Source organism: Melanerpes formicivorus, unplaced genomic scaffold, assembly GCF_026170545.1.
Source record: "Melanerpes formicivorus ecotype bairdi unplaced genomic scaffold, bMelFor1.0.p_v2 SCAF_89, whole genome shotgun sequence".
Classification (NCBI taxonomy): Eukaryota; Metazoa; Chordata; class Aves; order Piciformes; family Picidae; genus Melanerpes; species Melanerpes formicivorus.
This window is the reverse complement of record NW_027142441.1, coordinates 1,578,592-1,603,283: the sequence shown is the minus strand read 5'-3', so window position 1 is coordinate 1,603,283 and position 24,692 is coordinate 1,578,592. Positions and strand designations below refer to the sequence as shown.

The 24,692-nt window shown below is 52.0% G+C and overlaps 1 protein-coding gene and 1 long non-coding RNA gene across 4 annotated transcripts in view; one reads left to right on the top strand and one right to left on the bottom strand.

Annotated features, from left to right (window-relative positions):
• Positions 1–24,692, top strand: part of MIB1 (MIB E3 ubiquitin protein ligase 1) — a 109,805-nt gene that overhangs the window by 53,463 nt on the left and 31,650 nt on the right. The gene's annotated exons all lie outside the window — the stretch shown is intronic.
• On the bottom strand, positions 11,042–13,726 carry LOC137455015 (uncharacterized). Its single transcript, XR_010990737.1, has 3 exons — positions 12,957–13,726; positions 11,305–11,533; positions 11,042–11,221 (listed from the first exon to the last, which is right to left on the bottom strand). It is a non-coding gene; the product is annotated as an uncharacterized lncRNA (long non-coding RNA).

Here is a 24,692-nt window from a genome sequence, read left to right as displayed (position 1 = left end):
GGCAGGTCCTGCCTCTCCAACCTGATCTCCTTCTATGGTCAGGTGACTGCCTGGTGGATGTGGGGCAGGCTGTGGATGTGGTCTACCTGGACTGCAGCATGGCCTTTGACACTGTCCCCCACAGCAAACTGCTGGCTAAGCTGTCAGCCCCTGGCTGGGACAGCAGCACTCTGAGCTGGGTTAGGAACTGGCTGGAGGCCGAGCCCAGAGAGTGGTGGTGAATGGTGCCACAGCCAGCTGGCAGCCAGGCACCAGTGGTGTGCCCCAGGGATCAGTGCTGGGCCCTGTGCTCTTTAACATCTTCATTGATGATCTGGATGAGGGGATTGAGTCCATCAGCAGTAAATTTGCACATGACACCAAGCTGGGAGCAGATGTTGGTCAGTTAGAGGGCAGAAGGGCTCTGCAGAGGGACCTTGCCAGGCTGGACAGATGGGCAGAGGCCAACAGGATGGCATTCAACAAGTCCAAGTGCCAGGGGCTGCACTTTGGCCACAGCAACCCCAGGCAGAGCTACAGGCTGGGGTCAGAGTGGCTGAGAGCTGCCAAGCAGAGAGGGACCTGGGGGTGCTGATTGACAGCTGCCTAAACATGAGCCAGCACTCCCTAGGCAGTGACATAGAGAAGCACCTTGAGTCCTGTGTCCAGTTCTGGGCCCCTCAGTTTAAGAAGGACATTGAGAGACTTGAAGGTGTCCAGAGAAGGGCAACAAGGCTGGGGAGGGGTCTGGAGCACAGCCCTGTGAGGAGAGGCTGAGGGAGCTGGGGTTGCTTAGCCTGCAGAAGAGGAGGCTCAGGGGAGACCTCATTGCCCTCTCCAACTCCCTGAAGGGAGGTTGTAGCCAGGTGGGGGTTGGGCTCTTCTCCCATGCAACCAGCACCAGAACAAGAGGACACAGTCTCAAGCTGTGCCAGGGGAGGTTTAGGCTGGAGGTGAGGAGAAAGTTCTTCACCGAGCGAGTTGTTCGTCATTGGGATGTGCTGCCCAGGGAGGTGGTGGAGTCCCCATCCCTGGAGGTGTTCAAGAGGGGATTGGATGTGGCACTTGGTGCCATGGTCTAGCCATGAGGTCTGTGGTGATAGGTTGGACTCGATGATCCTTGAGGTCATTTCCAACCTTAGTTATACTGTGAGACTGTGAAGGCTGCACTGTGGTGCATGGGAGTGAAAGCTTTGTTAGTCTCTTAGGGCATAGCTATCAGGACTGATAGGTAATGAATAGTAACAAGCATTTCCAAATGTATATGGAGTGGAATCACTTCACAAAGGAAGTGTTGATAGCAACAATAAATGTGTTGAGGGTTTTCTACAGCTGCTACAAGGGCTGTGTGAAAGAGCAAACACATCAGGGACCTACTGAGGGGAGCTTAGGTGTGGCCAATTTTTTCAAGTCTCAGTAACTCACTCTCTTAATGTGAATTCTATTGAATCACAGACTGGTTTGGGTTGGAAGGGACCTCAAAGATCATCTAATTCCAACCCCCTTGCCATGGGCAGGGACACCTCCTACTCTCCCAGCTTGCTCAAGGCCCAGCCATCCTGGCTTCCAGCACTGCCAGGCTTGCAGCCTTCACAGCTGCTGTGGGCAACCTGTCCCAGTGCTTCCCCACCCTCATGGGGAAGAACTGCTGCCTAATGGCCAATCTAAACCCAGCTCTTCCAGTGTGAAGCCATCATCCCTTGTACTGTCAGTCCATGCCTTTGCTACAAGTCCCTCTCCAGCTCTCCTGGAAACCCCAGTGCACCCTGGCAAGGCTGAACATTTCCATCACCCAAGGCAGGGGTCCTGCTCTCTGGGTGCAGTTACCTAGGTGGGATCTTTGTTATTAGTTCTTTTTTCCCCCCTTTGATCCTTTCTTTAGACTCTTGTGAGATGCTGGGGAAGTTTGTGGGGAACCAAGCTGCTGAAGAGTTTTGCTGTGGAGAAATGTTTGGGGAGTTGCATCTTCACACTTTGATAGGATAGAACAGAACAAACCAGGTTGGAAGAGACCTTCAAGATCATCGTGTCCAACCCATCAACCAATCCAACACCACCTAAACAACTAACCCATGGCACCAAGCACCCCAGCAAGTCTCCTCCTGAACACCTCCAGTGATGGTGACTCCACCACCTCCCTGGGCAGCACATCCCAATGGGCAGTCACTCTCTCTGTGTAGAACTTTCTCCTCACCTCCAGCCTAAACCTCCCCTGGCACAGCTTGAGACTGTGTCCTCTTGTTCTGGTGCTGCTTGCCTGGGAGAAGAGACCAACCCCCACCTGGCTACAACCTCCCTGCAGGGAGTTGGAGAGAGCAAGAAGGTCTCCCCTGAGCCTCCTCTTCTCCAGGCTGAGCAACCCCAGCTCCCTCAGCCTCTCCTCACAGGGCTGTGCTCCAGACCCCTCCCCAGCTTTCTTGCCCTTCTCTGGACTCATTCCAGCAGCTCAACCTCCTTCCTAACCTCGGGGCCCAGAACTGGACACTGGACTGAAGGTGTGGCCTAAGCAGTGCAGTGTACAGGGGCAGAATGAGCTCCCTGCTCCTGCTGGCCACACTCTTCCTGCTGCAGGCCAGGATGCCCTTGGCCTTCTTGGCCCCCAGGGCACACTGCTGGCTCATGTTCAGGCAGCTGTCAATCATCACCCCCAGGTCCCTCTCTGCCTGGCTGCTCTCAGCCACTCTGACCCCAGCCTGTAGCACTGCCTGGGGTTGCTGTGGCCAATGTGCAGCACCTGGCACTTGGATGTGTTCAATCTCATGCCCTTAGCCTCTGCCCATCTATCCAGCCTGTCCAGGTCCCTCTGCAGAGCCTCTCTACCCTCCAGCAGATCAACTCCTGCCCCCAGCTTGGTGTCATCAGCAAATTTGCTGCTGATGGACTCAATGCCCTCATCCAGATCATCAATGAAGATGTTAAAGAGCACAGGGCCCAGCACTGCTCCCTGGGGCACACCACTGGTGCCTGGCTGCCAGCTGGCTGTGGCACCATTCACCACCACTCTCTGGGCTCAGCCTCCAGCCAGTTCCTAACCCAGCTCAGAGAGCTGCTGTCCAAGCCAGGAGCTGAGAGCTTGGCCGGGAGTTTGCTGTGGGGGACAGTGTCAAAGGCCTTGCTGAGGTCCAGTTCCACCGGCCTCCCCACATCCACCAGCAAGGATCCAAACTGCAGTGCAGGCTGCTTGAGTTTCATGGTTGTCAGAGTGTGAGAGACAGTGCAGCTCTCTCCAGAGCCCTCTCCCATGTACAAAAGCTTTGACTGGAAGAACAGGAAAATACTTCTGGTGTCAGTGAGTTTATCCCCATGTAGGTCTCCCCCCAAGGGAGAGTCTTGTCTCCCCCACAGAGTTAGTGATTTGATTGCTCTGCAGCAGGAGGTATTTTACACATCAGCCTGGAAAGAAATGAATGAAAATAAAACCAAAAGGGGGAAAATTTGAACAATATGTAACTTTTTTTCCCCTTGCCACTATGATGATTCACTTGAGTTGGAGTTTCCCAATGGTCCTTTACTGGACTCTGCCAATGGCCTCTTTAAGGATGGAAGCAGAGGGTTTGTTGTTGTTCTCTGGTGCAGCAGAGTGGAGGTCTGCTGGATGCACAAAGCACAAGCTATTTAAAACCCTGTTAAAAATAACTACCTGAACTTCAGCTGGTAGCTGTTCTGGGGCACAAGCAGCCTGTGCTACATTCTGCTTGAAACCTCCCTTAAGGATCTGGCTTTCCTCATCTAAGCTTTCACAGCACAGCTCAGGTTGGGAGGCATCTCATGGATCTTCTCTTCCAGCCCCCTGCCATGGGCAGAGACACCTTCCACTAGCCCAGGGTCTCATCCAGCCTGGCCTTAAGCACCTACAGGAGGGAGCAGCCACAACCTCCCTGGGCAGCCTGTGCCAGAGTCTCACCACCCTCATACTGAGGACCACCTTCCTCAGCTCCAGTCTAACCCTGCTCTCCCTCAGCCTCAAACCATTCCCCCTTGGCCTGTCCCTAGACACCCTTATGAAAAGTCTCTCTGCAGCCTTCCTGCAGGATCCCCTCAGGTATGGCAATTGCATGATTAATGAGCTCAATTACATAATTAAGTAGGAGCACAATCTTCACTGAAGCAACTCAGAGTTCCAGGAAAAAGGCTTATTTGTTGAAATAAAATTCAGGGGAGGATCCATTCCCTGATAGTGTTCTGATAGTGCTGGAGCCTGAGCAAACCTCAGCTCTGGACAGTGCTGCTGCTGGCAGGGGTAGGAACATGAAGCTGTTGAGGCAGTGCTGCTGCTTCCCTCCCTGATGCATCTAATCAGGAACATTGCCTGCAGCAGGAACAGTGTGGCCAGCAGGAGCAGGGAGGTCATTCTGCCCCTGTGCTCTGCACTGGTTAGGCCACACCTTGAGTCCTGTGTCCAGTTCTGGGCTCCTCAGTTTAGGAAGGAGGTTGAGTTGCTGGAACGAGTCCAGAGAAGGGCAAGAAAGCTGGGGAGGGGTCTGGAGCACAGCCCTGTGAGGAGAGGCTGAGGGAGCTGGGGTTGCTCAGCCTGGAGAGGAGGAGACTCAGGGGAGACCTTCTTGCTCTCTACAACTCCCTGAAGGGAGGTTGTAGACAGGCAGAGGTTGATCTCTTCTCCCAGGCAGCCAGTACCAGAACAAGAGGACACAGTCTCAAGCTGTGCCAGGGGAGGTTTAGGCTGGAGGTGAGGAAGAAGTTCTACACAGAGAGAGTGATTGCCCATTGGGATGTGCTGCCCAGGGAGGTGGTGGAGTCACCATCCCTCGAGGTGTTCAGGAGGAGACTTGATGGGGTGCTTGGTGCCATGGGTTAGTTGTTTAGGTGGTGTTGGATTGGTTGATGGGTTGGACACGATGATCTTGAAGGTCTCTTCCAACCTGGTTTGGTTTGGTTTATTCTAAAAATAATCCTCCCTCACAGCCCAGCAGAAGGTATCAGGCAGCCACCCTGCTCCCCCTCAACTGGGGCTGTAGCAGCTTTGGGCTGTGGTGTCTGACAAACACTGCACTGCACTCCCCATTCCCCATTGAGTGCACTGCATTCCCCTTGAGGTCAGAGCATAGGATCCTAGAATGCTCTGGCTTGGAAGACACCTCCACAGCTCATCCAGTCCAAGCCCCTGCACTCAGCAGGGACATCCTCCACTGGAGCAGGCTGCCCAGAGCCCTGTCCAGCCTCACCTTGAATCTCTCCAGGGATGGAGCCTCAACCACCTCCCTGGGCAACCTGGTGCAGTGTTCCAGCACCCTCCTGGTGCAGAACTTGTTCCTAACATCCAAGATCTCTGAAGATGTAAGGAGAAAGGTTCTTTTCTATCAGTTAACCAGGTGGGGATGTGTGTAGAGAAGCATGCCACATCCCTATGGATCTACAGTGCTAAACAGAACCCACTGTGTCTGTAAGGATTGGTAAGGTCCATATCCATCTTCCTACTTGCTGACAATGAAATGAATGCCTGTGGGAAGTGTGTGAGAACCACTGAAAGTGATCTGGGTTGCTACAGAAGTTACAATAGCTCATCTCAAAGGGGGGGGTTGGAACCAGTTCCATTTGCAGTGCAAAACCTGCTCTGATTCGTGCTCGAGCCCTGACCTTTCCCAGCAGCGGGGAGAGAGAGCTCCGAGAGGAAACCCAATCCCACAGCCTGCTGGGGAGAATGGTTGGAAGCTGGGGGTTTTCCTATGAATTAGTAATTAATGCTTGTGCCCTGATGGTGTTTAATGCTTGTACTCTGATGCTGCTCCTCCCTTTAGGATTATTCTCCTCTTAGGATTACGTTTCTCTCCTATTTAACACACTGGAACGCTTTGGTAGGAGGAAAAGCCATCACTGTCAAAGAGCTCAGATGTTTTTCAGCTCTTACTCTCTTGGCAGTGTTTTCCAGGAGGCAGTGAGTGGTGTGTTTTGGAGAGCACCCTATTATTAGTGGAATGTTTTGCCTTGTACTAATTTGCTTCTGTTCCTACCTTGTGAGTCGGCACAGCAGCAGCAGCTCCTGGCTGCGGTGCTGCCGTGGGCCGTGGAAATGGGGTTGGTTGCTGCTCGCTCCCTGTTGTAGGTAGCTTTGAACTTGTGCATGGGAAACAGAGCTAAAAATGTGAGATGAAGTATGGGGAAGTTCAGGTTTTGTTTAACAGCAGGTTTCTGGCTGCTGATCTCCAACTGAGTCAGCCATATTAAAGCACATTTATTTTGGACTTCTTTCAAAGCGCTCTCAGACTCCAAGCTTTGGCAGGCTTTGCCTCCTCAGTGTTAGGGAGGGGTTTCAGACAGGAAGAAAAGGAGAGTCCAATGTGAGGATCCTGTGTGGATTGGTAGCTGGGTTATTTTTTCCAGCCTGAGCAGCTCCTGGCTGTGTTTTGATCTGTTTGGATACCTGTGACTGCAGCTCCCTGGGCTGTGAAGTGTGGGTGTGTTTGATATCCACTGCCCTAGTTAGGCTCAGATTTGCATTGTGTCTTCTCAGGAGCTTTCCTCACGCTGCAGCTAGCACCTGAAACAGAGGCTGCTTCTAGAGCTGGCCTGGCTCTGCATGTGCACACAGCCACCTCTTCAGAGCCATTCTTGCTGCTGGTCTTGGGGTAGGATGCAGATTCCATCCACTGCTGTCCCAACAGCACGGAAGGAGTCATCTTGATCTTCATGGAGCACCTCTCCTAGGAGGACAGACTGAGGGAGCTGGGGTGGTTCAGTTTGGAGAAGAGAAGGCTCCAAGGAGACCTTCTTGTGGCCTTCCAGCATCTGAAGGGGGCTACAAGAAAGCTGAGGAAGGACTTTTGAGGGTGTCAGGGTGTGATAGGACTGGGGGAAATGGATCAAGGCTAGAGGAGGAGAGAGTTAGATTAGACATTAGGAAGAAGTTGTTGCCCATGAGGGTGGTGAGAGCCTGGCACAGGTTGCCCAGGGAGGTGGTGGAAGCCTCCTGCCTGGAGGTATTTGCAGCCAGGCTGGATGTGGCTGTGAGCAACCTGCTGTAGTGTGAGGTGTCCCTGCCCATGGCAGGGGGTTGGAGCTGGCTGAGCCTTGAGGTCCCTTCCAACCCTGACAGTTCTGTGATTCCTCAGCCAGCAAGCAGGAGAGGCTGGTTTAGAAAGGAATGACACATTGCCTCATTTAGTAGATCTTGCCTTGTTTTCAGGCTTGCAGGTGGTTGGAAGTTGTTGGCAGTGGGGTTTTTAACTGGTGTTGGTAATGTATTTGGGACATGGGGTTTCATGCCTCTGCTTAGTGCTAATGAGTGCTTGAGAGACTTTTGTGCTTCACTGTCACCAAGGTCCTCACAGAGACAAGTTGTGAGGTCCTCCCAGAATTGTACAGTTCTCTTGTAAGCTGTAAAAGGGATTTTTTTTGGGGGGGACACTTAGATATTTGCAGTTCCAACAGTAAGTGTAGGTTGAAGCTAAGTGCAAAAAAAGCACACTCCTAAAACTCTGCCAGAAGTGTTCTGTCAGGAAATGCTTCCAGAGAGAACTTTGATTCACATTGATGTGGAGAGAAAATGTGACATCTAATCTCCATGAGCAGAGCTGTAGTGAGGTCACAGATCAGCTGTTGAGGCCAGTGACAAACTTACTGCCTTTCAAAGGTAAATAACAAGCCCAGCCTGTGCAAGATGGACAAACACAGCTCCTGCCTGGCAGAGCTTTCAAACAGAAAGGGGGTGAGGTGCATGGGGATGGAGGTGGCCAGAAAGAGGACTTCCTGTCACTGCCAGGAGTGTTGGTGATTGCTTCCTCTGGAGCAGGTTGTGTTGGTCAGTTCTGCTACTAAGGGCAACAGCCTTGAGGAAAGGTACAAGAGACATTAACTCATTGCAAAAGGTTTATTTCACTGTTCTGCTGTCTTCTGTGTAAATGCTGTAAGAGTGTGGACAGAATATTAAACACCAGGAGCTGCTTGTTTGCAAGTAAAACCTTGAAATGCTGGCACACAGAGGTTGCTCCCCTCCTTACCTTCCACGGGCAACATGCCTACATGCAGTAACTAAGCCCAGCTGCAGAGAGGAGCATCCTCACTCTGAGCAGGCCTCATGTCCTGCTTGGCAACTCTGAGGAGTCCTGTAGTGATCAATGCATAGCTACAGCTGGTTGAAGGGGACCAAATCCATTGAAGAGGTGATTTGGTTCCATTTTACCAGCTTTAGCAAAGCATTGGAGTGCAGGGAGGGTGGAATCCAGGAGCAGGCTGTGCAGCAGGTGAACGGTTCCCAGGGGACATGTGGCTTTGCTCTGTGCTACGTTTTGGTTTAGTCACTGCAAGTGGAATTCCTTTGCTCGTTTGGAGACAGCCAAGTGTTGAGCTGTGCACCAGAGAGGCCTCTGCAGTGTCCAGGCTTGCTCCTTCCTCCAGAATTGGCTTGAGGCATTTTGGATGAGGCTCAGTTCAGATTATAGCTACAGTTTGACCTTTTTTCTGTCAGCAGTAATGAAATTCTAGAGTAGTAACCATAAGCTGTAATCTTCAGATCTGCTCTCCTGGAGAGCTCCTTTTGCTGAAGTGAGCTGGGGAAGAAGGTTTGGGGTTCCACCTCTGCCCCCCTCCCATGCCTTTTCTGGCAGCTTCCCTTTTGCAGCTACTGTAATGCTGCAGTAAATGTCACATGCCTTCAGTTCAATCCCTGCACCTCTGGTCAGTAGGAACTTTTTAGGAATGCTTCCACAATCCAGCAAGGTAGGTTGGTGTCAATAGTGTGTGAATAGAATAGAATAGAATAGAGCAGAGCAGAGCTTATTATAAACCCTGGCAGTGCCAGGAAAATGTGGCTTTGAAAGGCTGAGCTGGGCTTGCCACCAGTCTCTTCTGAATTGAGGTCCTTAACATATTTGTGGATGCTCCTGTAGCTCCTGTGTTGTCTGCTGGCCTCTCTCTGAGCTTTGGCTGCAGTGGGGCCCAGCCTCACTTGAAGCCATTCCCCTGTGCCTGCTGCATGGCCCTGATGCTGCTGGGCAGATTAATGTGACCATAGTCCCAGCAGCCTGTATCCTAATAGAGACATGGCAGGTGTGTCACTTGGACTGCAGCATGAAGATGGCTGTAAAATGAGTTTCTATTTTTACCAGTCAGACAGGAACTGTTTCACAGATACAGCTGCTCAAGTGTGCTGTTGGATGGCAAAGACAGTTCCAGGCAGTGGCCATATCGGGGCAAAAAGCGGCCCTGGCAAAAAAGCCGCCGAGCATTTGATAATGTCAGCATCTGCTCTCCCTGTCAGTCTCCCAGATGAAATGTTGGAGTTACAACTGTGTCAGCAGATGCCCAAAGTTCACCGTGTGCTCAGTTAAAGTCGAACAGCTGATCTGAGTGATGAATGTGACATTTCGGAGTGACTGAGGGGATGTATTCTTAGAGCTCCGCTACCGTGAACTAGCGGGGAGCAGTGTCAACAGATAATTTTAACTTCTGTCTCACTCTGAGCTGTCACTTGGGTTTGGAGTAGCATTGCAGCGTTACACAAGGCAGGCAAGGCAGAGCACAGCCTGGTGAATTGTTCACCCCAAACCCACTGAAAATAAATGGAAGCTGTTAGGAAGAGTTGGGCTCCGTCTATAGCAGAAGCCACGCGCCCGCCTCGGTGGCGAGGGCAGGAGCTCTTCAGGAAGAGCAGTAAATGCTTAGCAATGAGCCCCTCTATAAACTCCCAGTGATAGCAAATTGCTCCTGTAAAGCATGGCTGAGCTCAGCAGCACTGCTCCATTTAAAACCGCTGCTGCAGTTTGATTTGTTTCCCCCTGCAAAGCAAGCTTTCGTGTAGACGTTAAGAGACTGTCGACTTCATGCCAAAGTATCTGCTCATGAGGGAAACAGCTCTAAACCCAACATTAATGCTCCCCTTCAGAAAGTGCTTCTGATAAGATAATGTCTCTTCTCAAGTATGTTAGGCTGTAGTTTCAGGTAAGAAGCCTAGCAGGCTGGTATGCTCTTCACTGCTGAGCTTTACCTGAGTACTTAAAAACAAGATTCTCCATCTAAAAATCAGGCATTGCTTTTATTTTCCTTGGCCTGGTTTTCTCCTGGACATTTTAGCACAGTGCTGCAGTTTAGAGTCTTTCATCTGGGCCAGATGTGTCTACTGAGCATGGATGGATCCTATTTAGTGGCTGCTTTTAGAAGGCTGCTCTGGTGAGCAGCAGTGGGTGGCTCGCTGAGCCAGGGGGGCTTCCCTCGCTCTGGGGTTGCTGTTCATCACCCTCAGGACAAGCTGCCTTGGCACACGCTAATTAATCCAACTTTTAGAGCTTGAAACTGTTGCAGGGCTAGTTCTGATGTACTGGGTGCTACAAAGTCCTGGGGGTTTTGGTGTGTGCTGTTTCCTCACAGCCTTTGAGGTTGTAGAGCTGTCACTGGTGTTCTCATTTGGGGATCTGTCAATAGCTTTAATCCTCCGATTAGCAGCTGCGGCCCAGAAATCTCTGTATTGTCCCTTTCTGTGCCCAAACCTGACACTGCACTTTGCAGGGAAGAGCTCAGTGAGCACAATAAGTGCTGATCTGGAGAAGATTCGACCTTAAGTCTCACATATTACATTGCAGAAGTGATTATACTCCATTCTCTGGGCTACCCTGTTCTCTAAATCACAGCCTTCGTTTCTTAGCAGTTTGTACTTGTCTCCAGCAGCCTGCAGATGAAAGGTTCAGTCCTAGGTGTCAGTTTAAATGCTGCCAGCTGAAGTACACAGCAAGCACGGGCTGTGGCTAGTTTTTGATGAGATCTGGTTTGATAACCAGGCTTTTAAGGTTAGTTTAGGATCTGTGAGGAGTGCTGGTAAGGATGAACTTTGCTGTGGTCCTAACTGCTGCATTTCAGGACTCTGTTTCCAAGCCTTGTTTTGAATTCTTCCTTTACAACCAATGTTCTGCTTATCAGCTGTTAACAGTTCTGCCTACCCACTTCCATAGGAATCCAATTGAATGTTTTGTGATTTGTTACTAACAAGTATGAGTTATTTTGGCAATAGCACCTGACCCTTAGCAAGCTAATTTGTCACATGAATGTCATTCAGACAAGAGGGAAACCTGTTTCTTCCAACAGCTGTTTAGTTTCCTCTTACTGGTGGCTCCATGCCTGCCAAAAATACATACTTCTTTACATTCCATAGCATTGTATGTTCATATGGGTACATAAAGAAGTATGTACTCTGAGCAGGTACACACACAGCTGCTCCACTACCTCTCAGATGAACCTGGGCAGTACTTTAGCTGCTTTCCATGGCTGTCCTTAGGTAAAATTCCGGCTGACAATTCTTTGGAGGAACAATGCTAAGATTAACTGACAGTGAAAGAAATCAACTTAAGTGTTCTAACTGAACTGTGCAATGCAATTTACCTGCAGGGTGGCTTAAAGCTGGTTAGAGCTCATTGCTCTGGGATGTCATGGACACTGGAAGTGCTTTTCCAGACTTGCAGCCTTCTTTCTGAGTTTGAGAGCTGAGTTGCTGGTAGCTTTGCAGCTTGTTTTCTTGCCATTCATAGTTGTATTCCTCTGCAGAAACTCCAGCTTCCTCCCAGCTCTTCTAGCAGGCTCCCATGCTGGTGTGCTGGTAGCATCTAACATCCTGAAGGAAAGCACAGACTGGTCTAACACACTGCTTACAAACTTAAGTTTCCTACCCTCCCCAATCCCACTTCCACACTTCCTTGCATCCCACCCAGCAGTCTGCAAATACTTTGCAGGTTTGTGTCTATCTCTGCTGTAGTTCAGAGAGGGTTTAAATGAAACTAACTGCTCCTGGTCATCCTGCTCATTGTAAAGGTTCTGACATTGAATTAAGGAAACAGCCTCGGACCTCACTGTAAAGGTTCTGACATTGAATTAAGGAACCAGCTTCTGACCTCATTGTAAAGGTTCTGACATTGAATTAAGGAACCAGCCTCTGACTGCTGGGGCAGGATGGACACTGTTAGGCCAAAAGCCACAAGAGAAAGCTAATACCAGTCCAACACCTCTGCCAAGCAGCTCTTCTCATTTCTTAAAACTGGCACTCACCTGCTTCAGTCAAATTCTGGTCCACACTTGGAATCTTTATGACAACTGAAAAAAACCCACCCAGAAACCAACCCCAACCCCTCAAAGGAACAGCCCCCACCTTTAACCCTGATTCGTCAGCTGCTGTGTGCCTTGGTTTGAAATGGAAGGGATGTCTCTGGCGTTCAGTAGGGGGTTGACTTCTAAGGGGCTGTCAGGCAGAGCTTATGGTTGCTTAATTTGTATTTCAGGAGTTGGTAGGGGTTGCAGTAAGGAGCAAGCTTTGCACTCACAGCGTTAGAAGGCAAATACGAAGCAAGTTCAGCACTTAGTAACCGCAGTGGTCGCGGGGAGAGCCGCGAGCAGAGCAGGAATTTCTGCAGCCCGTGACAAAAACCCAGTGCAGCTGGGAGAGAGCAAATCAGAGTGTGGCAGCAGCTAGCACAGTACTACAAGGAGAAACAGCAATGCAGCATCAGAATCACAGCAGTCACATTCTAGTTCTTAAGTAGGTTGTTCTGGTGCCCGTCTGAGATCAGGCACCTTGAACGTTCGGCCGAGCCCTGCTTGCCAGCTCAGCACTGCACTGCCACTGCTCATCAGATTTGCTTTGCCAAGTTGGGCAATATATTTTTTTTCCCTTCAGTTGTGCATAAGAAGGTAGGAATAGAGTTCACTGAAATGAACAACCAGTTAGTGGCACTGCAATTTTTGACTGGCAATTCTTCTCTGGCAAGAATTCTGCCGAACAAGCAAGTTGGGCTTTTGGGCTTGGTTTTGGGGCTGGGGTTTCTTTTTTGCTAGGAGATTTGGGCTGATGTTGTTTTCCTTTCAGCCTGCTCTTTATCCTCCAACTGCTTTGATACTTTAACACACTCCAAATCAAGCTGCTACCAGAGGGATTAATAGCACAATAAAGAAAACACATTTCTAGTAAATAAGATACACATGCAGAAAGTCATAGGCATCCTTTAAACGTGCAGAACAATGCAGGTCTCCTGAGGTTCTGTTACCTGTAAGCTTAGTATCATGCAGCATTTGCAGTTGGAAGAGAGGTAATGACCTAGAGACACATCAGCAGCAGCCATCTCCTCCTGAGTGCTCTCTCACTCTATTCGCTGAATCAGCTCTTCATGACAGGGGAGGGGGAGGCAGGGGGGGGCAGTGTCGGTGCATACAGTACCTCACCACCTTAAACAGATAAAACTTCAAAGGAAAAAAAACAGCCACAACAACCAGGAAAAGAAAAGGCATAAAGGAGGGCGCCTGCTTGGCACCTGCTGCCTGTCTTGGAATGCTAAAACACGGATAACGTTGTATAGAAATGATACCTTCTGTCTGCTGGACTGGGAGTTAAAGAGTCCAAGGAAGCCCGGGGAAGGTGAGCTTAGCCCACTGTCAGATGAAAAGAGTCACAGGCAAAAATCACAACCCAGCCAAGAAGCCGCAGCCAAGCCCCCCAGGGATGGAGTCGCTTTCAAAACAAGAGGAAAAAAAAAAAAAGAAAAGGAAAAAAAAACCCAAAAGGCACAGAAAAAAAGTGCAAATGTCTCCCCCCTCCCCCCGCCAGGAGTGGTTTCTTCTAGTTCCTTAGATATTGCACTGCATCTTTTCTTCCTTGAGGTTATGTTCCCAGGCTTAACTGGAGGCAGGTCTGTGGTGAAGCTACTTCCCATCCTCAGAGGTCAGGGCTGCTGGCGAGGTCAGGGCTGCCGCGCACCGCAGCCGGCACTCGCCGCGCTGCCCCCGTGCAGGGCACCCGCGCCACTGGGACGGCTTTATAGGCAGCTAAGCATTTGAAACATGCACTCGCAGGCAAACAGGCGCTCTGGTGCCTCGCTCTTCCCTGACCATATTTAGTCAACCATTGCAAAAAATAGTCCCTCAGCTGTCGATGGTCGATCGGGCAGCGGCGGGAGCCCGCATCCCGCGCTCTGCCTATTGATTGTGCAGCCTGCAGCGGCTGCCCGGCGCGGCGCGGCCCGGCCGCGCTTAGCACTGCCAAATAAAGCGCTGCTCGTGTGCCCGGCCAGGCTTCCCTGCCCGCACTGAGCCTGCGCCGCGCCCGGTAAACCCTGCTGAGCCTGCCACTATACTTAGAAACCTGGAGGGGAGGGGGAAGGGAGGGAAGGAGAGAAGGGGGTGGAAGAGAACGGCAGCAGCCTGCCAGTGGCGAGCGAGGAGAGGACTCGCCGCGGCCCCGGGGCTGCCCTCCGCCGCCGTTGTGTAACGGCCGCCGGCTGCCCCCGACGTGCCCTGAGCGGCGATCTGCTGCTTCGCCATCCGCAGCCCTGCCCGCGCCGGCCGCTCGCTTCTCCCGGCCCTGCTGTTCCTCGATGGTGTTGATTGGTGGCCCCACGTTCCCACAGTCAACTCGGGAATCGCTGGAAGAGTCCCTGCTCTAATCCGTGGAACGGCAGAATGGTTCTGATTAGCTGTTTGCTCTGGAGAAGAGAAGGCTGAGAGGGATCTGATCAATGTCTATCAATAGATGAGGGCTGGGGGGCAAGGGGAGGGGGCCAAGCTCTTGTGGGTGGTGCACAGCAATAAGCCAAGGAGCAGTGGAGACAAACTTGATGAGAGAAGGTTTCAGCTGAAGAGGAGGAGAAAGTTCTGTCCAGTGCCAGAGCCCTGGAGCAGGCTGCCCAGAGAGGTTGTGGAGTCTCCTTCTCTGGAGCCTTTCCAAAGCCACCTGGATGCCTTCCTGTGCAGCCTGCCCTGGGGCTTGGACTGAATGATCTCTGGAGGTCCCTTCCAATCTCTAACATACTGTGATACTGTGTGATTGGAAAAGACCTTTATGATTCATAGATTAAGATCCCTTCCAACCCAAACCATTCTATAAAGACATCATCTAGCTCCAATCCCCTGTAATGGGCAGGGACACCTCCCACCAGCACAGCTTGCTCAAGGCCTCATCCAGCCTGGCCTTGAACACTTCCAGGGAGCATCCCCAACCTCCCTGGGCAGCCTGTGCCAGTGTCTCATCACCCTCACTGAAAAGAATTTCTTCCTGATCTCCAGTCTAAAACTCCTCTCTTACAGCTTAAAGCCCTTGCCTCTTGTCATGTCACTGTAAAACTGCCCTCCCCAGGTGCTGGAAGGCTGCTTGAAGGTCTCCCTGGGGCCTTCTCTTCTCCAGGCTGACCAGCCCCAGCTCCCCCAGCCTGTCCCCACACAGGAGGTTCTCCAGCTTCTGATCATCTTTGTGGCTTTCTCTGGACCCACTGCAGCAGTTCCATAGATCATCCACCCCAACCATTGCCTGACTCTACCAAGTCTGGTGCTAAGCCGTGTTCCTTAATACCACATCCCTGTGTGATCTGATGATCTTGGAGGTCTTTTCCAACCCCGGCAATTCTGTAATTCATATCATTCCATAATAGGCTGAACAGGAGCCAGCAGTGTGCCCTGGTGGCCACAAAGGCCAAGGGCATCCTGGCCTGCATCAGGAAGAGTGTGGCCAGCAGGAGCAGGGAAGTCCTTGTGCCCTGTGCTCAGCACTGCTGAGGCCACACCTTGAGTCCTGTGTCCAGTTCTGGGCTCCTCAGGTTAGGGAGGAGGTTGACTTGCTGGAAGGTGTCCAGAGAAGGGCAAGAAAGCTGGGGAGGGGTCTGGAGCACAGCCCTGTGAGGAGAGGCTGAGGGAGCTGGGGTTGCTTAGCCTGGAGAAGAAGAGGCTCAGGGGAGACCTTCTTGCTCTCTCCAACTCCCTGAAGGGAGGTTGTAGCCAGGTGGGGGTTGGTCTCTTCTGCCAGGCAAGCAGCACCAGAACAAGAGGACACAGTCTCAAGCTGTGCCAGGGGAGGTTTAGGTTGGAGGTTAGGAAGAAGTTCTACACAGAGAGTGATTGCCCATTGGAATGTGCTGCCTGGGGAGGTGGTGGAGTCCCCATCCCTGGATGTGTTCAAGAAGAACCTGGCTGAGGCACTTGGTGCCGTGGTTTAGTTGATCAGATGGTGCTGGGTGAGAGGTTGGGCTTGATCTGCAAGGTCTTTTCCAACCTGGCTAATTCTGTTCTGTTGTGTTGAATCATTCCTCAGCACTGTGTTTTGCACCTGTGAATTAGGTGGTGTTGTGCTCTGAACAGATTCAAATGTTTTGAATGAAAAAGAGATGAAGTGGACAGCTCAGTCCCCCAGGCTTTGATGTGCACAGAGTTGGCCTGGAACAAGACACAGTCAAATCAAATGAGGAAATCTTTTGGAAGGGAGATTTTCTTATCCACAGAATCACGGAATTGCTTTGGTTGGAAAAGACCTTTGAAAACCCAGAGCCCAACCATCAACCTAACACTGCCAGGTCACCACTCAGCCATGGCTCTTTGCAGCTCTTCCACACAGCTTTTAAAGTGGACTCCACCACTGCCCTGGGCAGCCTGGTCTAGGGCATGAGAACCCTTTCAGGGAAGAATCTGTTAGTCTAAACGTTCCCTGACACAATTTCAGGCCATTTCCTCTTATCCCCCATATCATAACTCCCTGAAAGGGGGTTGTAGTAGATGGCAATTGTGCCTCTCTTCAGCCCCCTTCACACTCAACACCCCCAGCTCCCTCAGGTAAGAATGGAAACTCTTCTCCTAACTGAACACTACATGAGCACGGCCAGGAGCTAAGCTTGAAGATGCAGCATCCAACATCAGCTTTGCCTCTGAACCTCACACTTGGCTTTTAGGTTGCAACAGGCCTTTGAGTCCAACCTACTAAGCCTGCTGCATGGCCCTCAGCACCACATCTACACAGCTTTTAAACACCTCCAGGGATGGGGACTCCACCACGGTCCCTGGGCAGCCTGTTCCACCCCCTGACAGCCCTTCCTGTGGAGAAACTGTTCCTAAGGTCCAACCTAAACATCTCCCCTGGCAGAACTTCAGGACACTTCCTCTCATCCTACCACTTGTTTCCAGGGAGCAGAGCCCAACCCCCACCTCACTGCAGCCTCCTCTCAGGGAGCTGTAGAGAGCAATGAGGTTTCCCCTCAGCTTCCTCCATGCTGAACACCCTCAGCTCCCTCAGCTGCTCCTCCCCAGCCCTCTTCTCCAGACCCTTCCCCAGCTTGGTTGCCCTTCTCTGGCCCTGCTCCAGCCTCTCAATGTCCTTCTTGCAGTGAGAGGCCCAAAGCTGAACCCAGCACTCAAGCTGTGGCCTCCCCAGTGCCCAGCACAGGAGGACAATCCCTGCCCTGCTCCTGCTGCCCACACCATTGCTGCTCCAGGCCAGGCTGCTGGTGGCCTTCTTGCCCACCTGGGCACCCCCTGGCTCCTCTTCAGCTGCTGTCACCCAGCACCCCCAGGTCCTTTTCTGTTGGGCAACTTTCCAGCTACTGTGCCCCAAGCCCATAGCAGTGCAGAGGGTTGCTGTGACCCAGGTGCAGAACCCTTGTGACCCTGTGACCCAGGCACTTGGCCTTGTGAACATCGTACAGCTGACCCAAGCCCCTCAATCCAGCCTGGCCAGGTCCCTCTGCAGAGCCTTCCCACCCTCCAGCAGATCCACACTGCCACTCAGCTTGGTGTCAGCTGCAGGCTTACTGAGGGTGCATCAGTCTCTGCATGCAGACCACTGATAAAGATATTGAAGAGAGCTGCCCCAGCACTGAGCCCTGGGGAACACCACTTGTGACTGGCCACCAACTGCAGTTAACTCCATTCCCCACCACCAGATTTAACCCAACAAAGCATCCACCCATCCAAGGCAGGAGCAGCCAGGTTAATATAATAATAATAATAATAATGATAATAATAATAATAATAATAATAATAATAATAATAATAATAATAATAATAATAATGATACCAGGTTGGAAGAGACCTTCAAGATCATTGAGTCCAACCTATCAACCAATCCAACACCACCTAAACAACTAACCCATGGCACCATGCACCCCATCAAGTCTCCTCCTGAACACCTCCAGTGATGGTGACTCCACCACCTCCCTGGGCAGCACATTCCAATGGGCAATCACTCTCTCTGTGTAGAACTTCTTCCTCACCTCCAGCCTAAACCTCCCTGGCACAGCTTGAGACTGTGTCCTCTTGTTCTGGTGCTGCTTGCCTGGGAGAAGAGACCAACCCGTGCCTGGCTACAACCTCCCTTCAGGGAGTTGTAGAGAGCAAGAAGGTCTCCCCTGAGCCTCTTCTTCTCCAGGCTAAGCAACCCCAGCTCCCTCAGCCTCTCCTCACAGGGCTGTGCTCCAGACCCCTCCCCAGCTTTCTTGCCCTTCTCTGGACACCTTCCAGCAGCTCAACCTCCTTCCTAACCTGAGGAGCCCAGAACTGGACACAGGACTCAAGGTGTGGCCTAACCAGTGCAGTGTACAGGGGCAGTTTCTCCAGGAGGGTGCTGTGGGAAGCAGTGTCAAAGGCTCTGGTGGACACATCCACAGCCTTTCCTGCACCCACTCAGCAGGTCACCTTGTCACAGAAGGCCAGCAGGTGGGTCAAGCAGGCCCTGTCCTTCACGAAGCTGTGCTGGCTGGCCTGATTCCCTGGTTGTGCTGTTATGTGTAGGGTGATGACCCTCAGGATGCTCCAGGGAGGCCATGCAATATTTTCTTCAGAAAAGAACAAAGTGACTGAAATTGAGCCATTGAAATTCCACACCCAGGAACCCAAATGCTTCCAGACTTTCTGTATTTCAAACAAGATTCTTTATGTTGCTTAGCAGCAAGAAGAGTTGGAGTTGAAAGCCTCACAGTCTAAGATTAAAACACTTCTTAAATGAAAATGCCATCTGAGTGAATACTGCTGGAGGCAATAGTTCCTAATGCAGGGAAGTTCATGGAGTTGTAGAATGCTTTAGGTTGGAAGAGACCTTCAAGCTCATCCAGCTCCAACCCCCTGCCATGGGCAGGGACACCTCCCACCAGCTCAAGGCCTCATCCAGCCTGGCCTTGAACACCTCCAGGGAGGAGACATCCACAGCCTCCCTGGGCAACCTGTGCCTGTGTCTCACCACCCTCACTGCAAAGAATGTCTTCCTCATCTCCAGTCTCAGTCTGCAGCTGAAAGCCATTGCCACATGTGCTGTTGCTACAAGCTCTTGTCAGAAGTTCAGCCCTGGAGGGTAGAGCATGAATTGCACAGTCCTGAATGGGCTGCTTGCTGCCTTGGATTTAGACTTCACTTGCTGCTGCTTTTGACATTGACTTCATCCTGTGCCTGGTAGCTGCTTACCCTGCAGCTCCCACTGCAGTGCAGCTCTCTGGGAAGGCACATGCTTTCAGTTCTCTTTCTGGCCCTCCACTGAAGCCAAAACTGCTGTGTGAGGTTTAGGGCTACTGCAGAATCCATCCCAGCTGAATGTGTTCATTGAAATTAATGTTGATAAAGATGTGCTGGGGAGGATGGAGCCAGGCTCTGCTCAGGGATGCCCAAGGACAGCACAAGGGGCACTGGGGGCAGCTGGAGCAGAGGAGCTGCCACAGGAACAGAAGGGAAAACTTTGTGAGGGTGCAGGAGCCCTGGAGCAGGCTGCCCAGGCAGGTTATGGAGTCTCCTCTGGAGACACTCAAAACCTGCCTGGCTGTGTTCCTGGGTGACCCTGCTCTGGCAGAGGAGTTGTCTGGATGATCTCCAGAGGTCTCTTCCATCCCCCACTGTCCTGTGAAATTCTTTCAAATGCCAGGAGGATCTGAGAGACAAAAGGAAGGAAACAGCCAGCCTGCTTAAACTGCTGCCAGCTGAGGCACCAGTCAGCTAGGAACTGTTAAACTCCATCTCCAGATGCAGGCTGCTCAGTGCTGGCAGCCCAGGGCACTCATCTCCTCTTTGGTCCTTGTTCCTGAGGGATGCTTCCCTCTCCCAGCCCCACTGCCTGCCCGGCACGGCGCGCGGTGTGGAGCGCTCGGGGCAGAGCTCTGGCTGGAGGCTGTGTGCTGACGTGCTCCTCAGATCACAGAGCTGCCAAAAATAGCACTGTCCTGCTCCTGTGCTACTTCTTGCACTGTGCTAGTACAAACATCTTGTGGCTTCCCAGCAGGCAGGCCCAGAGTGCTCTTCTGCATGAGAAATAACTCGTCAAAGAGGAGGGGCTCTTTAGGTGCTGCCTTGGGACCACTTGGGGGAGGCTCTTGAGCAGAGGTGGTAGGCAGAGGGCAAGAACAGGGTGAGGAAAAAGTGGTCTTGTTTCTGGTGTGTTGTAAAAGGCATGTGGGGCTGCATTGAGGAAGCTGGGCAGTGAAAGCTCTCTTTAGATCTGATCTGCTCCTGAAGCTCTCTGTAGATGTGATCTGTTCCTCTAACTGTGAGAGCATGCAGCAGGAGACAGGTGAACAGATTCATCTGAGCCAGGGTGGGAATAAATGGGCAAGAGAATGAGTGTGGTGGTGGTGAACACTTCAAGCTTGGATGGCTGTAAGATATCTTCTATTCTAAAAGCATTTTACAGTGAGACAGTGGAAAGCTGACCTGAGGGAGGAGAAGGGCAGGAGAGGAGAGAAACTTCTGGTAGGAAGTGCATCAGCCTTAGGAAGAAGTCCTTCAGTACAAGGTGGTGAGACTCTGGCACAGGTTGCCCAGGAGGTTGTGGCTGCCTCCTCCCTGGAGGTGTTCAGGGCCCTGTTGGATGAGTCCTTGAGCAACTTGGTCTAGTTGAGAGGTGTCGCTGCCCATGGCAGGGGAGTTGATCTCTGAGGTCCCTTCCAACCCAAACCATTCTAGGATTACAATCCCTAGAAATATGATTCCTCAGAAGTTGATGCTAATCTAAGGCTTTGCTTCTGGAAAGGGCAGTCTGCCCTCCCTGAAGCTTCCTCGCTTCCTCATTCCTCTCCCTTCGAGTGACTGCAGTGGCAGGGGGACTTGGATCGTCTCATCGACCTGCATGAGAGCAAACTTGCCACAGCCAGAGTCTGGTGGTTTGCTTCACTCCCTAGGCAGTGACATAGAGAAGCACCTTGAGTCCTGTGTCCAGTTCTGGGCCCCTCAGTTTCAGAAGGACATTGAGAGACTTGAAGGTGTCCAGAGAAGGGCAACAAAGCTGGGGAGGGGTCTGGAGCACAGCCCTGTGAGGAGAGGCTGAGGGAGCTGGGGTTGCTTAGCCTGGAGAAGAGGAGGCTCAGGGGTGACCTCATTGCCCTCTACAACTCCCTGCAGGGAGGTTGTAGCCAGGAAGGGGTTGGTCTCTTCTCCCAGGCAAGCAGCACCAGAACAAGAGGACACAGTCTCAAGCTGTGCCAGGGGAGGTTTAGACTCGAGGTGAGGAGGAAGTTCTTCACCGAGCGAGTCGTTCGTCATTGGGATGTGCTGCCCAGGGAGGTGGTGGAGTCCCCATCCCTGCAGGTGTTCAAGAGGGGATTGGATGTGGCACTTGGTGCCATGGTTTAGTCATGAGGTCTGTGGTGCCAGGTTGGACTTGGTGATCCTTGAGGTCTCTTCCAACCTTAGTGAGACTGTGAAACTGTAATTGCTCTGGTTGGAAAAGCCCTCTTGAGACCATCCAGTCCAACCTTCAACCCAGCACTGCCATGGCCATCAGACCATGCCCCCAGGTGTCCTGGCCACACATTTCTTGAGCACCTCCAGGGATGGTGAGTATCTGTAGAGCCAGCATCATGCAGGAGCTGAGTGCAGGCAGAAGGGGGGCTGTGTCTCTCAGCAGCCACTCCAGGCCAGGGTGCTCATGCAGGTTGTGAAGTAGCCTTTCTAGGGTTATGTTCTTTAAACAACCAACCAACCAACCAAACCCCAAAAGGGCAAACCATCAAAACTGCTTCCACCACCATCCCACAACACTCCACCTTCCCCATTCAGCTCATCCTGCAGCCAAATGGCAGTTGGTAGCACAGAACCTCTAACTTCTCTTTCAGTATCCTGCCTTTGCAGTTAGGAAAGGTAGGTCAGGAGTCACAGTCTCACAAAGGTTGGAAGAGACCTCAAAGATCATCGAGTCCAACCTGTCACCAGAGCCTTTACTCTACAGTGAGTTCCAGCTTACTACAAGCACTTGCAGATTCCCCAGCTCTCTGTTGCCTGCACTTCCAGGTGCTGCTGGTGAGCTTGTGCTGCCTAAGGAAAGAGCTTGCCTCTGGAGGGTGTTCATTCAGTTAACCACATGGGAAAGCTCTTGATCATAGCAGCTATTTTTTGTTAGGTTTTAACGTTGCTGACTGGTGTTGCAGAGTGCTCTGTGTGGCTAAGAATTAGGCAGTTGGTTGGGCAGGTCTGTGAGGCATTTCATGTCTTTTGTAAGTACATTTACACAAGTGTGCAGTTCCTGCTGTGGGACCCTTCCCAGCTCTTCCAAACCCTTCTGTGAATCACAGAATCACCAAGGTTGGAAGAGACCTCAAAGATCACCAAGTCCAACCTGGCACCACAGACCTCATGACTAGACCATGGCACCAAGTGCCACATCCAATCCCCTCTTGAACACCTGCAGGGATGGGGACTCCACCACCTCGATCAAAGAGTAGCCAAACCCACAGAGTGGCTGTCCATGGCTCCATGTCCCAGGGGAGGCCAGGGACAAGCAGAGTCCCTCAGGGATCAGTCCTGGCACCAGGCTTGTTCAACATCTCTGTGGGTGCCATGGAGAGTGGCACTGAGTGCACCCTCAGCAGGTTTGCTGCTGACACCAAGCTGTGTGGTGCAGCAGAGAGCTGGAGGGAAGGGATCCATCCAGAGGGACCTGGACAGGCTGCAGAGGTGGGCACAAGCCAACCTCAGGAGGTTCAACAAGACCAAGGGCAGGGTCCTGCAGCTGGGTGGAGGCAACCCCAGGCACAAATGCAGGCTGGGCAGGGAGTGGCTGGAAAGCAACCCTGAGGAGAGAGCCTTGGGGGTGCTGGGGGAGGAGAAGCTCAGCAGGAGCTCTCAGTGTGCACTTGCAGCCCAGAAAGCCAACCAGAGCCTGGGCTGCAGCAGGAGAAGTGTGGCCAGCAGGGCAAGGGAGGTGATTCTCCCCCTCTGCTCAGTTCTGGGGAGACCCCACCTGGAGTCCTGCCTCCAGTTCTGGAGCCCCTATGACAAGAGGGATCTGGAGGGGCTGGAAGGTGTCCAGAGCAGGGCCAGGAGGATGAGCAGAGGGCTGGAGCACCTCTCCTGTGAGGACAGACTGAAGGAGTTGGGGCTGTTCAGTCTGCAGAAGAGAAGGCTCCCAGGTGACCTCATTGTGGCCTTCCAGGATCTGAAGGGGGCTCCAAGAAGGCTGGGGAGGGACTGCTCAGGATCTCAGGCAGTGCTAGGACTAGGGGGAATGGAATGAAGCTGGAGGTGGGGAGATTGAGGCTGGAGGGGAGGAGGAAGTTCTTCCCCATGAGAGTGGTGAAGCCCTGGAATGGGTTGTGCAGGGAGGTGGTTGGGGCCCTGTCCCTGGAGGTGTTTAAGGCCAGGCTGGATGAGGCTCTGGCCAGGCTGATCTAGTGTGGGGTGTCCCTGCCCATGGCAGGGGGGTTGGAACTAGCTGATCCTTGTGGTCCCTTCCAACCCTGACTGATTCTGTGATGATACTATGATCAACCAGCATTCTGCAGCTCTTGCTGATGGAAATACAGCACATAGCTATTAAGCTGTGCTCCCAGACTCTCTAAAAAGCTGGATTAAAGTAATAGACACCCAGGAGAGATGTGGCAGGGTCCAACTGAATATTCATTCAGCAGCAGCAGTATTTGCTGTTGCTCTTCTGGGTCTCAGATGGAATCTGACACAGTACAAATGGCTGCTCCCTCTATCAAGTCGCTGGACTCTCATTTTAAGGGGATGGGTTGTGTGAATTATGGGGGGCTTTGTAAGTCACTGCACCCCCAACAGCTGTGCCTGTGCCAGGCACCTTGATCTCAGCCTCTCCACACACATCTTCTCAGTATCACAGTATCACAGTATCACTTAGGTTGGAAAGGACCTCGAGGATCATCGAGTCCAACCTGACACCGCAGACCCCATGACTAGACCATGGCACCAAGTGCCACGTCCAATCTCCCCTTGAACGCCTCCAGGGTCGATGACTCAACCACCTCCCTGGGCAGCACATTCCAATGCCGAATGACTCGCTCGGTGAAGAACTTCCTCCTCACCTCGAGTCTGAACCTCCCCTGGCGCAGCTTGAGACTGTGTCCCCTTGTTCTGGTGCTGGTTGCCTGGGAGAAGAGGCCAACTCCCTCCTGGCTACAACCACCCTTCAGGTAGTTGTAGAGGGCAATAAGGTCACCCCTGAGCCTCCTCTTCTCCAGGCTAAACAACCCCAGCTCCCTCAGCCTCTCCTCATAGGGCTTGTGTTCAAGGCCTCTCACCAGCCTTGTTGCCCTTCTCTGGACTTGTTGCCCTTCTCATTGCCTTTAGTCCCTGAGCAGGTGTTCAGCTCCTGTGAGAGCAGAGCCACTTTCCTCATCCCCTCCCAAACCTTGCAGACCACCCCCTCCAGAATGCTCACTGAGGCTTTCCTTTTGCTGTCCCATCCAGAACATTTCACAACTTGCAAAAGATCATCCAGCTGAGAAAGAGCCAAAATCTTCATCAGCTTCCTGCTGCAAACACTGCAGAGCAACAAATGCCAGAGCTCACCTGCTGCACTGCCTTTCATTACTACTTTTAATAGCTCAGTGCTGATGTCACTTCAGTGACTGCAGAAGGCTTTGAAGCAGCTCGTCAATAATAACACTGGAGGTGTTCAGGAGGAGACTTGGTAGGGTGCTTGGTGCCATGGGTTAGTTGATTAGGTGGTGTGGGATGATAGGTTGGATGTGATGATCTTGAAGGTCTCTTCCAACCTGGTCTGGTCTGGTCTATGCTATGCTATGCTATTCTACTCCACT